Source organism: Arvicanthis niloticus, chromosome 8, assembly GCF_011762505.2.
Source record: "Arvicanthis niloticus isolate mArvNil1 chromosome 8, mArvNil1.pat.X, whole genome shotgun sequence".
Lineage (NCBI taxonomy): Eukaryota > Metazoa > Chordata > Mammalia > Rodentia > Muridae > Arvicanthis > Arvicanthis niloticus.
In genome coordinates this window covers 76,103,169-76,118,589 of record NC_047665.1, presented here as the reverse complement: position 1 = coordinate 76,118,589, position 15,421 = coordinate 76,103,169, and positions in this window count along the sequence as shown.

Genomic DNA, 15,421 nt, shown 5'->3' with positions numbered 1-15,421 from the left:
TTAAGGGCGTGACTTAGAGGTGTGGCTTAGAAGTGAGACATATAAAGGCAAGAGGCAGACAGAAGAAATTATTAGGTAGTAGGCACTTGAGATTAGACACTTGACACTTGGAAAGAGATCTAGGAATTAGACACTTAGATTTAGACACTTGTACTTGAATGAGACTTGAGACTAGAACTTAGAACTTGGAATTTGGAGGCACTAGGGACTAGGAACTAGGGACTAGGAACTCAAGACTTGGGACTTGGACTAGGAAGAGAGACTGAAGAATAAATGGGATTGAATCACACGCTGTCTGGTCTCCATTCTTCAAGTCAGTTCTTACTCTCTCTCTTGCTAAATCCAGACCAGAGCAGCTCTAATAATTTAGCCTCCAAGGCTCTTGGCAGTGTGGGTTCCAACATTGATAGAGCGGTCCCCGACATTTTGGCCCTGAAACGTAGGCTAGTGCGGTTCTCAACATTTTTGGCGCTTAACGTGGGGCAGCTCGGGCCACAACAATGTCCCCTTTTCATTTTTGATTTTGTTAATTTGGATAGTCTAACTCTGCCTTTTAGTTAGCTTTGTTTAGTCTAAGGGTTAGTCTGTCTTGTTGATTTTCTCAAAAACCTACTATTGGTTTCATTGATTCTTTTTTTTTTTTTTTTTTTTTTTTTTTTTGCTTTCTTTGTTTCTAAGATATTGATTCCAACCTTATGTTTAATTATTTTCTGCCATCTACTCCTCTTGTATGTGTTTGCTTCATTTTGTTTTAGAACATTCAGGCATATTATTAAGTTGCTAGTATGAGATCTCTCCAACTTCTTTAAGAAGGTATTTATTGCTTTAACTCTTAGCACTGCTTTCATTGTATCTCATAAGTCTGGGTATGCTGTGCCTTCATTTTCATTGAATACTAGAAAGTCTTTGATTTCTTTCTTTTATTTCTTCCTTGATCCAGTAGTCGTTGGGTAGAGAGTTGTTCAGTTTTTATGAGTTTGTAGGCTTTCTATTGTTTCTGTTGTTGTTGAAGTCCAGCTTTGTCCATGGTTGTCTGATAAGATATAAAGTGTTATTCAATTTGCTTTTATCCATTGAGACATGCTTTGTGGCTGACTGGTCAATTTTGGACAAAGTTCCATGAGGCACTGAAAGGAGGGTATATTTTTTTGTGTGTGTTTGGGTGAAACATTCTGTGAATTTCTGTTAGGTCCACTTGATTCATAACATCTGTTAGTTTCAACCTTTCTCTTTTTAGTTCCTGTCTGGGTGACTTCTTCATTGGTGAGAGTCAAGAGTTGACATCTCCCACTATTCCCACTATTAAAATGTGTGGTTCAATGCATGATTTAAGCTTTAGTAATGTTTCTTTTATAAATGTGGATGCTTTTTGCATTTGGGGCATAAATATTCAGAATTGAGGCATCATTTTGTGTATTTTTTCCTTTGATGGGTGTAAAGTGTCTTTCCCCATCTCTTTTGATTAATTTTGGCTGAAAACCTGTTTTATTAGATATTAGACTGGCTACTTCGGCTTGCTTCTTGTGTCTTTTTGCTTCCTAGGTCTTTACTATTAGGTAATAAAATCTTTTACCAGCTCTTTACTTTGAGGTAATGTCTATCTTTATTGCTGAGATATCTTTCTTGTATACAGCAGAATGATGGATTCTGTTTATATATCCATTCTGTTATCCTGTATCATTTTATTGGGGAGTTGAGTCAGTTGATGTTGAGAGATATTAATGACCAATTATTTTTAATTCCTGTTATTTTAATGTTGTTGGTAGTGTGTGTGTGTGTGTGTGTGTGTGTGTATCTTTCTTTTCTTTTGATTTTGTTGGTGTGAAATTATTTATTTCCTGTGTTTTTTTGGATATAGTTACCCTTATTGAGTTGGAGTTTTTCTTATTGTATCCTCTTGAGGGCTGAGTTACTAGAAAGATATTGTTAAAATTTGATTTTGTCATGGAATATCTTCTTTTCTCCATGTATATCAATTGAAAGTTTTGCTAGATATAGCTGTCTGTGTTGGCATCTGTGGTCTCTTAGAGACTCTAAGATATCTGTTCAGGCCCTTTTAGCTTTTATAGTCTCTTTTGAGAAGCCTGGTATAATTCTACTAGGCCTGCCTTTATATGTTACTTGACTTTTTCCCCTTGAAAGTTTTAATACTATTTTTTTGTTCTGCATATATTGTGTTTTGATTATAATGTTGCAATAAGATTTTCTTTTCTGGTCTAATCTATTTGGTGTTTTGTAAGTTTCTAGAATATTTATAGGCATCTATTTCTTTAGTTGGGGAAATCGTATTTTCATATATGATTTTGTTGAAAATATTTTCAGGGCCTTTGAGATGAGAATCTTCTCTTTCTCTACTCCTATTATTATTAAGTTTCATCTTTTCATAGTGTCCCAGATTTCCTAGATGGTTTGTGTTAGAAACTTTATAGATTTAACATTTTTTGACCAATATATCAATTTCTTTTATTGTATCTTCTACACCTGAGATTCTCTCTACCATCTCTTGTATTCTGTTGGTGATGCTTGTGTGTGTGGTTTCTGTTCTCTTACCTCAGTTTTACACCCCCAGTTTCACTCAGTTTGTGTTTTCTTTATTGCTTCTATTTCCATTTTTGGTCCTGAGCAATTTTATTCATTTCCTTCTTCTGTTTGCTAGTATTTTCCTGTATTTCTTTAAGAGATTTATTCATTTCTTCTTTAAAGGTCTCTATCATCTTCATAGGATTGAGTTTAATTTTCATGTGTTTCAGCTCATTTAGAATATCCAGAGCTTGCTGTAGTTAATGTAGCTGGGTTCTGGTGGTGCCATATTGCCTGAGCTCTTGTTATTGACATTCTTGTGCTGGTCTTTAGCAATATGGTTTTGCCTGTTAGATGCCCCATAATGTAGGCAGAGCTGTGAGCCAGAAAATGAGCACAGGTGAAGTTTACAGCTATTGAGAATGCTTTACAGGAACTGGGGTGGAGAGAATTTGGGGAGAGGGAGTCCCACCTGGTAGTCCCTGATGTCAGCAAGCCTCTGGAAATCTAGGTTGAGCTGTAGGCTTGGAAATGTACAAATCAGTGGTGTTCAGTTTGTGGAGGTGGGAGAACAGGGGTATTGGGGGATAGGGGTTCTCACCTGGTTGTCTCTAGTGCCAGCAGGCGTCTAAGGGTATAGGCAGAGCTGTGAGGGTAGCAGTGTTTTACTTTGCTAATCTTATTGATCATGATCATGGTAGATCCTTTCATCTTCTGATATCTTTTTCAATTTGTTTCTTCAAAGACTTGAAATTCTCATCATACAGGTCTTTCACTTGCTTCCTTAGAGGTACACAAAGATATTTTTATATTATTTGGGGCTACTGTGAAGGATGTTGTTTCCCTTGTTTCTTTATTAGTCTGTTTGTCATTTGTATATAGAAGGGGTACTAATTCTTTTGAAAATTAGTCTTGTATCCAGCCACATTGCAGAAGGTGTTTATCAGCTGTAGGAACTCTCTCACAGAATTTTTGTGATCACTTTTATATACTGTCATAGCATTCACAAATAACTGTACTTTGACTTCTTCTTCCTTTCCAATTTGAATGCCTTTGAACACCTTCAGTTGTCTTATTGCTATAGATAGTACATTCAATATAGTAAGTACTATATTGAATGGATATGGAAAGAGTGGACAGCTCTGCCTTATTCCTGATTTTAGTGGAATTGCTTTGGATTTCTCTTCATTTAATTTGATGTTGGCTTTAGGCTTTCTGGAAATTGCCCTCATTATGTTTAGGTACATTCTTTAAATCCTTACTCTCTCAAATACTTTTACTATGAAAGAATGTTGAATTTTGTCAAAGATTTTTCTGGCATCTAAGACCTCAACATAAAACCAGATACCATGAACCTGGGGAAATGATCTGAATGCATTGGGACAGGAGACAAGTTCCTGAACAGAGCACTGATAAAGCAGACACTAAGATCAACAATTAATTAATGAGACCTCATGAAACTGAAAAGCTCCTGTATGCCAAAGGATACTGTCAATAGGACAAAATGGCAGCCTACATAATGGAGAAATATTTTCACCAACCCCACATCTGATACAGGGCTAGTATACAAAATATATAAGGAAAAAAACCTAGACATTAACAAACAAAACAATATACTTAAAAATGGAGTAAAATCTAAATAAAGAATTTTCAGTGGAAGAATTTCAAATAGCTGAGAAACACTTTAAAGAGATATTCAATGTCCATATCCATCAGAGAAATGCAAACCTAAACACTCTGTTGCCTGACTTTGGGATCCTTTCCTACTACTGGGATGCCTCCTATGGCCTCAGTAGGAGAAGATATGTCTAATTTTACTGCAACTTAATATGTCAGGGTTAATTGATATCCATGCAAAACCTCCCCTTTTCTGAAGAGAAACAGAAGAGGAGTGGATTGAGGTGGGGGGTGAAAGACTCAGAGGGAAAAAGGGAGAGAAAACTGAGGTTTTATATAAAATAAATTAAGTTGATTAATTAAAGAAAAACGACATAATGAAATTTGCAGGTAAATGGATAACATTTGAAAAAAAAATCATCCTGAGTGAAGTAGCCCAGATCTAGAAAGACAAACATGGTATGTATTCACTTATAAGTAGACATTAGCTGTTTAGTAAATGATAATCATGTTACAATCCACAGACTCAGAAAGGCTATGTAACAAGGAGGGCTCTGGAGGAACACATTGATCTCCCAAGGAGGGGGAAATAAAAAAGATTTTATGGGTGGACTGGGAGTTGGTTGGTATGAGAACAGGAGGGATCAGGTTGGGTAGTGGGTGGAGGGAGAGGGCACTGAGAGACTATTGCAATTAGAGGACATTTAAGGAGCAATGTGGAAAACTAATGCAGGAAAACTCTCTGGAATCTAGGAAAATGACCCTAGCAAGGACTCTGTAATGGAGACTATAAAGCCTGAATTGTCCATCTCCTTCCTATAGCAAGGCAATGGTGGGACTGGAACACCATTCCAGCCACAAAACCTTTGACCTAAAATCTGTCTTGCCTTCCAGGTTTGCTGGGGCAGTGGTGCCACATAAATTGTTGGAGTGGTCAACTAACAGCTGATTGAATTTGAGGCCCATGCAATGAGAAGGAGCCAATATCTTGAGTCAATGCCTGACATTGCCTGGATAATTAGAAAATGGAAGCTGGATAGCCCAAAGACCTAGGATAGAACCATACAAAGAAAGAAAGAGACAGACGAGTAAAAGAAAGAATGAAATGATTTCTAAAGATACTCTGTTATACTCAAAAGTAGGTGCCTCATCATCAGAGAGGGTATCCCTGGCAGCTGATGGGAACGGATGTAGAGACTTACAGCCAAATATTAGGCGGAAAGAGCACCCAGGTTGGAAGTCTCCATTGGGTTCCTCCCCTCTGAGCTTGCATAACCCTGCGGAAGAGGGAGAAGAGGAATTGTTAGAGACAGAGAGGTTGAGTACACTGAAAAAGCAGAGTCACAGAACCAACTAATCAGGACTCATAGAGCCTGCATGGGTCTGCATTAGGTCCTTTGCATATATGTTATGCTTTTGGGGGGAGGTGTGTGGACTCTTGACAGTGTGAGTTGAAGTGTCTCTGACTTTTTCATCTGTTCTTGAGACCCTTTTTCTACCACTGAGTTGCCTCTCTCAGCCTTGATGTGAGGGTTTGTGTCTGGTCTTATTGTATCTTGCTGATGTCCCTGGGAGGCCTCTTTTCAGGTGGGAGATACAATGGATCCAGGGAAGAGGGGAGATGGTGGGGAACTGGGAGAAGTAGGGGTAGGGGAAGCTGCAGTCAGGGTATATGGTATGAGAGAAGAATAAATAAAATGTTTACTATTAGTTTAAAAAATATATACTTTGATTTCTATGGTGCAATTTCAATCACTGGCAAGTTTATTAAGATAGAATTTTACAATAAAGAATTGTTCCTATTTCTTTGAAAAAAAATGATAGAGCAAGTATGTTTAATTCCCTTACTTAAATTACACACCTAGTTCAATGGTAGGTCTGCCTGAGATCAAGTCTAATAGTCTCCAGAAGCTGAATCTCTTCCTCCCACAAGGAAGACGGTATCTAGTGAGCACACTGAGGGTAAAGGAAGGAGTCTTAGCATTTTAAATTATTTCTTTTGGTTCTTTTGTTTGACATTGAAAGATGACTTAATATGTCAAAATCAAAACATTACCTTCTACTGGAGATAAAAAAGTAAGATTTTTTTTTCCCCAAGCAGGCATGATGGTGCATGCCTATAATTCCAGGACTTAAGACACTGAGGCAGGAGACATTTGACAGTATAAATTTCATAGTAAATTCAAGTCCAGCCTGAACTGAGTATAGAGATGCTGTCTCAAAGAAACCAATGAACTATCCAAACAGGCAAAAAAGCTTCCCATTCAAAAGCATTTACTAAAAGTAAATACATAAATTATAGAGTAAACAATAAAGGAAACCTGAATTCAATGTGATTTCCATTTCCTAGACATTATGACCTGTTGTCTAAGAAATGAGTGTTTTTTATAAGATTTTTAAGCATACCCAGGGGTGAGGAGAAATGACTCAGTTGATAAAGTCTTAGTTGGCAAGCATGAGGGAGGACTTGAGTTTCATCCTTAAAATCCACATTTCAAAAGATAAAACAACAGCAGCAACAGCAATAACAGCAGCAGCAGCAACAACAAAATTCTGACATGATGGTGTGAGCTTGAACCTCAAGTGCCAAGAACAGGAAGACAGACGTATCTCCAGGGCTTGCTCTGCAGTCAATTGTGAATGAGCTACAAGCCAGTAAGAAACAATCTCAATGAATGAGTGAGTGAATGAATGAATGAATGAATAGGTAGGTAGGTAGCAGGCATTTGAGAAATGACTTCTGAAATTGGAGGTTATCCTCTGGCCTCTGTACATGTACATACCTATGTATACACACACATACACACATACACACACACACACACATGCAGAAAAACATATGTACTCACACATACATATGCAGAAGTGTTGAGGCCCACATTCTGCCTCAACACTTTTGCCTCAACACTTTTGGGGCTAAGTGCTCTGGTCAAGAGAGAGTGTGGCTCTTGGGGCAAGAGATGCAAAGAATGGAGACAAGACAGGGTGTGATTCAGTCTCTTCTATTTTCTCAAGTCTCCCTAAAGTCTCTCTTCTTGAAGGAAATTCTGAGGTATTTATATACACAAGCAGGAGAACACAGGTGAAAACATTTTACCACATGCACCATACAGCTGAGGTCACTAAACAGCAAAACAAGCTATGTGGGATAAACAATATATTTATCAGAGTGTGCTTCAGCTGTTATAGGCTTTTGACAACCAAGTCTTTCATCTGGGTATATGGTTCCAGATGGCTGCAAAGTTGATCTAGCTGCTTTCTACTAAAGTCGGCTCCCAACAGGTCCCCCTTTTTAAATTTTTTTCAAAAGGGAAGGCTGGGAAAACTTACGGAAACCGTGCCTGTCCTAGGTTGAAACAAAGGACCCCAGCCTCACTTAAGATGCTGAGGCCTCCCTTATTTTAGGGGCAAGGGTCTTGAAGTGTTCCTTTACCCGTCATTGGCTATCCGGCTTAGCGCGTAAGTTAGGGGTTAATCCTCGTCAATCTTGATGACAGAGGTTTCAGAGTCCCCTACTTCCAGCCTGTAATAGCGGACCTGTATGGGTTTCATTTGTTATCTGTTGCCGTACCAAAGCCATCAGTTTGAACAGCATGAACCCGAGAGACAAGAGACTTAATATCTAAACCGTTAATATAAAAGCAACACTCTTTAAGGCAACACACAACTTCCCCTGTTGGAGAAGTGAAAGGTCTAAGCCTTGTACCCACAAATTTATACCAATGAAATCCTTGAATTTTGCATCAGCTTAGTAACAATTATACAGATAAAGACAGCCTAATATTAACCACCTCAGTCCCCAAGTCCAGGGAATTGGGGCGCCGACTCCTCATTAACTTCTTCAAGCTGAACATGGGCGTTGACTTTTAGAAGAGGGATGAGGGGAAGGGTAAATTGATAAGCATCTGAAGTCTGTCTTAACTTCGTCCAGCTGGAAGTCCAGGGCATCAGTGAACATGCAGGTGATAAGATTCATTCTCCAAAGCTGTGTATTCTGCAATATACAAATCTCAAAACAAGTTTTAGTATCTAGATAATTATTTTGATTCTCTGGAATCTAGTGTTCTGGAGGCCTACCTCTGTCATGTCTGATCCATATAATTCTGGAAGACATAACTACTACCTTAATGACCTCATCCGAAAACTCATAGAAAAACCTTTTTTTCCAAATTAGTCTTTCCTTAAGCCAGTAACCAGAAAAACCTTTACATTGAGTTTTTATCCAGAAAAATATAATTATATAACTCAGAATCACACCCATTTTGAAAGTTAAATCAATTAACATTATCATTCTGCTTAGCTCTTTGTCTAGAGCAGCCTTCTATTTATTCCTCGCATCTTTAAAGCCTTTTTCATCTGTTTTTACTCACTTATTTCTTGCCCCATTTTCGTTACTATAACCTTTATCTATGTATCTGTTTGGCTCTCTTGACTCAGAGCAGCCTGCAATTTACTCCTTGCATCTTTAAAACTTTTTTCATCTGTTTCTGCTTATTTTTTTCTTGCCCCGTTTTTGTTACTATAACCTTTATCTATCTATTTGGCTCTCTTGACTCAGAGCAGCCTGCAATTTACTCCTTGCATCTTTAAAACCTTTTTCATCTGTTTCTGCTTACTTATTTCTTGCCCCGTTTTTGTTACTATGCAATCACCTTTGTTTCACTTCCGAATTCAGCCAGCTCCGTCAGTCGACTGGTTCTCCAGTGCAGGGTGTCTTCCACTGTATCCCGCTTACTGGAGTTCAAACGTTGAGGCTCTGTCAGTTGACTGGTTCTCCAGCGCAGGGTGTCTTCCACTGTATCCCGCTTACTGGAGTCCCTGTTCGGGTGCCACTAATGTTGAGGCCTTTACTCTACCTCAATGCTTTTGGTGCTAAGTGCTCTGGTCAAGAGAGAGAATGGGGATCTTGGGGCAAGAAACGCGAAGAATGGAGACAAGACAGGGTGTGATTCAGTCTCTTCTATTTTCTCAAGTTTCCCTCAAGTCTCTCTTCTTGAAGGGAATTCTGAGGTATTTATATACACAAGCAGGAGAACACAGGTGAAAACATTTTACCACGTGCACCATACAGCTGAGGTCACTAAACAGCAAAACAAGCTATGTGGGATAAACAATATATTTATCAGAGTGTGCTTCAGCTGTTATAGGCTTTTGACAACCAAGTCTTTCATCAGGGTATATGGTTCCAGATGGCTGCAAAGTTGATCTAGCCGCTTTCTACTAAAGTCGGCTCCCAACACAGAAGAATTTTGGTATAACCACTTCAAGCTTGGCTTCTTTTCTTTTGTATCCCAACATATCCAGACAAAAGGACACTGTCAATTTTTAACTAGTTGGAGTAGAGATAGGTAGATGTTTGCTTTGTTTTAGAATTTAAATACTTTTCAAAGGCCCAGTCCTAAAGAGCTGGTTATCAGTGTGACCATGTGGAACCTGTGGAACCTTTACTAGGTGGGGCCCAGGGGAGGTCTTTAGGTCATTGATACCATAGAGAGAACTTTAATGGGTTTGCAGATCTCCAGCTTTTTATGTCACCTTTTCTTTCTGAATGTGAGCTAAGAGCTTTGTTCTTGTTACATAGTGTGCTACTTTGACATACATCTGAAGAAATGAGGTCAACCAATTTTGAACTATGAGCCAAAATAAGTACACTCTGTTTATAAGTTGGTTGTCTTGGGGTTTTTTGTTATAGTGACTAACACAGTACATGATGTCCCCAAAGTCAGTCAGCTTGGATGGTTAGAGACCACCAGACCATCCTTTCAATAATTTGAACTACGGGACTACATATCATTATCAGAAATTAAAGATCAACATAGTAAACTACAACTGCTTTTTTAAAAAAGAGTCAAAACAACAGAGAGAAGAACAGTCAATTTGGAGAGACTGAAGAAGGTACAAAAGGGATTGACATGTAATGGAGGTACAGAAAGAGGGGGAAGTGGGGTCTGCGTGGCCAGAGCAAACTTCTCACAGAGAAGCAGAAGGGGTGAACGAGGAGAGAGGAAGCAGGAAGAAGAAAAGGTGCAAGATGAGACAGAAGAGACCCAAACTTGGTTATTCAATTCACAGATATTAACTAACATCTTCATGAAACTGGCTTTATTTTTGTTTCTTTTATGGAACTCAATAGCTTTCTTATCCTTGCTGTATTTTATTTCACCATTTCTTACTTCCTTGCAACCAAGAACTTCCATGAGAACAGCTATTTCAAAGTTTAAAACCAAACATTTTTAGCAAAGCCAAATAAATATGACACCTTATGCTTCAATTTTGTTTTAGGTGGCCTCTTTAGTAGGAATATTATGCCATTGGCAATAACAGGGCCATTCCTGGTTCTCACTGTCACCTATGACCTTTGAGCAAGTAGATGGCCCCTATCGTCTTACTGACAGGCTATTTAAATTGGTTTCCAGAAAATTCTGGCACCTTGAACTAATGAGTATTTTTAATAGATCCAAAGCATCTGAGAAAGAAATATACAGTTTCTGGGAGAATGAGGAAATATTTGGCTTCTTTGAACATGACAAATAACTCACTTGCTAGTAAATGGCTAATGTCACCCTGACATCCAAATGGATGAGTGATTACCTCTCTTAGTTTTCCAGACAGTTTTTATTTTGCTAATGCAACTGTGATTTATCATAGCAATGCTCCTGACATGGCTACTCCAATGCAAGCTATGTACTTGATATTGATATGCAGCATGGCAAACCATTGTTTGCATGTACGCACGCACACGCGCGCGCACACGCGCACATGTACACACACACACACACACACACACACACACACACACACACACACCTTGGTATGTCTAGAAGCCCATGATCTATGGGAAGAAGACGGTTCGGACAAGCACAAACATGTATGCTCCACTTATACATTCACCATGCTTGCCAGATAAAAATGGATGGGCAAATGTGTGAAGATATGAACCAGCAAGGTCATAAGGTGGAAAGCATTGCACATGAAACTCGGTTCACCTGGGCCAACAGCAAGCTCTGCCAGGATTCAGTGAGCTCACTTATAATTTTCTTAGTGTTTATTCAGAGCATTAGAGTTTCAATCCATGCCTTTGAGCCCCAAATGTTCTCTATAGTAAAATGAACTAATGCAAGCCACTGTCTGTATCTTCACTAACCTCAGAGGATTGACTAATATAGAGATCTTACCTCTGTCCTGTGTCTTTCACATCCCTGTCCATCCCGGTTAACACTTAACACCAGAGAGAAACCCAAGAGTTGGCTCTTGGCTGTTCACTAGCTTGGACCATTGTCTGCTCTGCATTATTTTAAACCTCTGACAGAGGGAAGTTCAAGCTTAGCAAAGAATTACCTATTGTGGACATTTGTGACTTTCTTGTAACACAAATTGAAAATGTACTGGCACACAGCCATTAGAGGTAGCAATTCAATGGTTTTATAATAGTGGTTGTTTCAGGTAAACATTTCAACTTTAGTAAGTCCAAAGTTGAAGTTTTTAGAGATGATATTGATTCTATATCATTGATACATTTTATCTTAAAGGAAGTTTTATAGTTCATCTATTGAATAGCAGAGAGAGCCTATGATTTGTTTCAGGAGTTGAGAGCTATTACTCTCGTTAAGAAGACCTAGGGTCTATTCCCAACACCAACTCAGTGGTTTGTGACCATCTGTGGCTCTAGTTTCTGGGAATTCAAGTTCTTCCTTTGACCTCTGAGAGCAACAGGTAAACAAGTGGTGCATGTATATACATGTAAGCAAAAAGGTCATCTACATAAAAATAAATAAGTGAAATGAAAATTAAAATGAATTAAGAATTTAAAAAAGAAATGACAGCAGAAAGAAAAGTCTGCTGACTCTTCTGGCCTTGGCAACTGGTCCTCAGATAGGTTAAACTCCTGTATTTCCAAAGAGGTAGCTTTATTTTCAGGTGTGGGTTGTGCCAACTAGTAAATTCATTTGGCAACCTCAAGTTTTTTCAGACTGGAATGCTAAGGCACTATGCACAGTATGTTAGAGACTACTTATGGTAGCATCTGCTCTATATTGACAGGCTAGGGTGAAGCTGTAACAGTAGGGTTCAGAGGAGCCTAGCAATAATTAATACAGGAGAGAAACTTTGTGACTATAAAATTAGAGAGATGGTAGAAAATACTACAATCACAGAGAATGCAGACCCAAAGCCTGTTGTAGGTTTGTATCCCAGCCCCACTCATTATGCATGTGTGGTATTAAGCTAACCATTTAACTTTACTACCTTCATTGTGTTTTCTAGAAAATGGAAGCGGATGAGTAATGAGCCATCTGTCACACAGAGAATTCACCATGATTATCTGGACTCATGTTTTTGAAGTGCTTAGAAAAGTCGTCAGCACAAGCACTACGTTACTTTACTTACATAGTATGAAGCAGAGGGGTAAGAGAGATTCTGTACTGATCTCTGTTCTCTTGGAAGGTGAACTTACAAACTTCCCTGCATGTACAACCCCAGATCATAAACACTGTGTTCTGGATCAGACTCTCATTCCTACTGATAATGACTCTGAGTCTCCAGCAAGGATCATGCCTAGGGATCACTTCTTTCTAGAATTGAATACTAACTATCTAACTTAGTGAAATTATGTCACACAAAGATACTATGCATAAAATAAGAATTAAAAGAAGGAAAGGGAATCAAAGCAAACAGGCTTAAGCGTATCAGATAAATGTGTTTATGTGTGTATGTCATGGATGCAACTATGTGAGTCTATGTGTTCATACATATATACATAGAGGCAAGAGCAATATACATGTGACATGTCTTCCTTTGTTGATTTTCATTTTGTCTTGAGATGGTTTCTCTCATTGAACTGGAATTTTGCCATTTCTGCTAGGATAGCTGCCCAGCTCACAGGATCTGTCTGTTAAATACGTTACTGCACAACTGTACAATGAAATAATAACAAATGGAAAACAGAATAAAACACCAAAACTCCAAAATCAAAAACATCCAAAAATGCAGACACAGAATTTGGTCTAAGGCCTACCGTTAAGCATTATGAAGCTGGGGTGTAGAGATGCTTATAAAGATATCAGCTACATGTGTGGTTAGAAATTTGCTATAAAAAAAAAAAGAAAAAGAAAAAGAAAAGGAAAAGAAATTTGCTATGAATTCCTTGGTGACTTTGAAAACCTGCCATGGTTCCTTGTTTGACTTTTGCCTGACTGACCCATGAACAGGAAACGTTTTCCTTTAGAAAAAAAACAAAAAACCTCACGTGCAGACGTGTAACTTAATTAAATTATTGCTTAGCCATATTTTCAAAGTGGGTATATCACATCACAACTTGACAGTGTCTGACAAAGTCAGGCACTGTGATAGCTTAAAGCAAAAATAAAATGAAATTCTGAGATAGCATAAGGAGTTGGGTTTAAAAACTGGGTTTCTAGTCCTCTCGTGTTATTGTTGTTGAAATCTATCATTGTTCTGAAAGTGTCAGATGGGTTCTTTGTGCAATCTAAACTTAAAGCCCCGAGTTTGAAATCAGAAGTTCATACTTTGTTAATACTATATACCATCTGCTAATTGCTTTACTTCTCATAGATTCAACATAAGATTTTTGAATGCATAGCTCAGTTTAATTAAGGACTCTTGGTTTATCCAAACTCATATTTTATGCTATATTTTAATAACCAATTAGAATAATCTTAATATTTAAATGTCAGGTTATTCATTATGACCAAGTCATGTCCTCTCCAAAAATATTCATTATGTTAGATGTGTCATGGCAAAAAGTATATATGAAACAAAACCATGAATCATAAAATTTAACAAGAATGTGCTATTTTCTTGTAACAATGTGACATTTCTAAGATTTCTAGATATTCTGCAAATTGTGCTGGAGATAGAAATGGCCATGTAAAATATAGAAAGCACAATGCACTTGAACTGTAACTGTAAAATGTCAAAAGAGTCTCCCTTGAGTCTTCAATTGCATTTAATGTCTTCCTTCTGAAGATAACTCAGTGTGTCAGGATCACCCAACTGCCCCACTTTCTTCAGCTTTTCCACAGTAATATAATTTGCCAAAACATATACTTGATGAGCAGAGGGTTCAGATTAGCTGAAATTTTACCCAGTGCTCACAGGAGAAAGAATGAGCTAAGAGGTATGCTAGCTCCTCGGTTTAGACAGGCTCCACTGACCTGGCCTACCAGCGTAACTCACAGCCATCCCTCTGTGTCAACTCTGAGAAATCAGATTTCTGCTAATGCACATGTTTTAGTAGGTAGGGATGGTACAATGGGTAGGTCCCACCTTACAAGTACTGAATATGGATGAAGAAAACACTGTTCCCAGTGGGACAGGAGTTCAGCCTGTGCAAGGTCAGATACAAAGGGACCTACAGGGTACCTTTGCTGTAGTAATTATTATTTGGGGGGGGGGGGTTGCTATAACCACTCATGGTCCTTAAATATCTTCTAGGTGTTTCTACCCTACCTCTGGCCATACTGTTCTCAGATAAAAGACACAGAAAGCTTTAGATTTATTTATAATAGGCTTAAATGCACTAGAGCTGTGCAGATATTGACCCTCTATGCTATTTTGTCTATTTATTTCCCTATGGTGATTCCCGCGACATCACTCCACGTTCTGCCTGAGCCACTCCTGCTCCATCAGGCCAGTTCTCATAGCCCAGTGATCACAATCCACGTTGCCCATGGTAGCTTCTTTCTTCTTCCTCTCTCTCCCATATGAGACCTCAAAGCTACAAACTTTGCTCCGCCTCCCTCTCTTCTGCCCAGCTCAGGCTGGATACATCTTTATTAGCCAATCAGGGATAATTTGAACACATAGCCGCAGCAGACCGCCCCCACCCCCATCTTCCTGCTGAGGAGGATCAAGAGCTCCTTCTCCCTGTGGAAGCAGACACTGTGCTCTCTGCTCTTGCTTGCAGTGCTGGGGTTGTACCTGTGCCTGCCACAGGCCGAGCAAGCGCTGTACTGCTCACCCATATCCTCAGCCAGACTTTATTTTCACTTTATGTTTTAAGACTGTCTTACTAGATTGCCTAAGCAGGCCTTGAGTTTGTGATCTTCCTGCTCCACCCTTCTGAATGGCTAGTGTCACACTTGCCGCATCACCAGCCCCTGTCTAAAGGTTATTTTTTTAAAAATCGCTTTTCTGATTGCTAGTTGTCAGTTCTCCACCAAACCTATCAGAATTCCAGTGACTACATTAAAATAAATTTACCGGGAAATAAAATCTCACTCTAAGGAATCTCAGGCTTAATTTAGAATAAAAGCTGAAAGTGAAA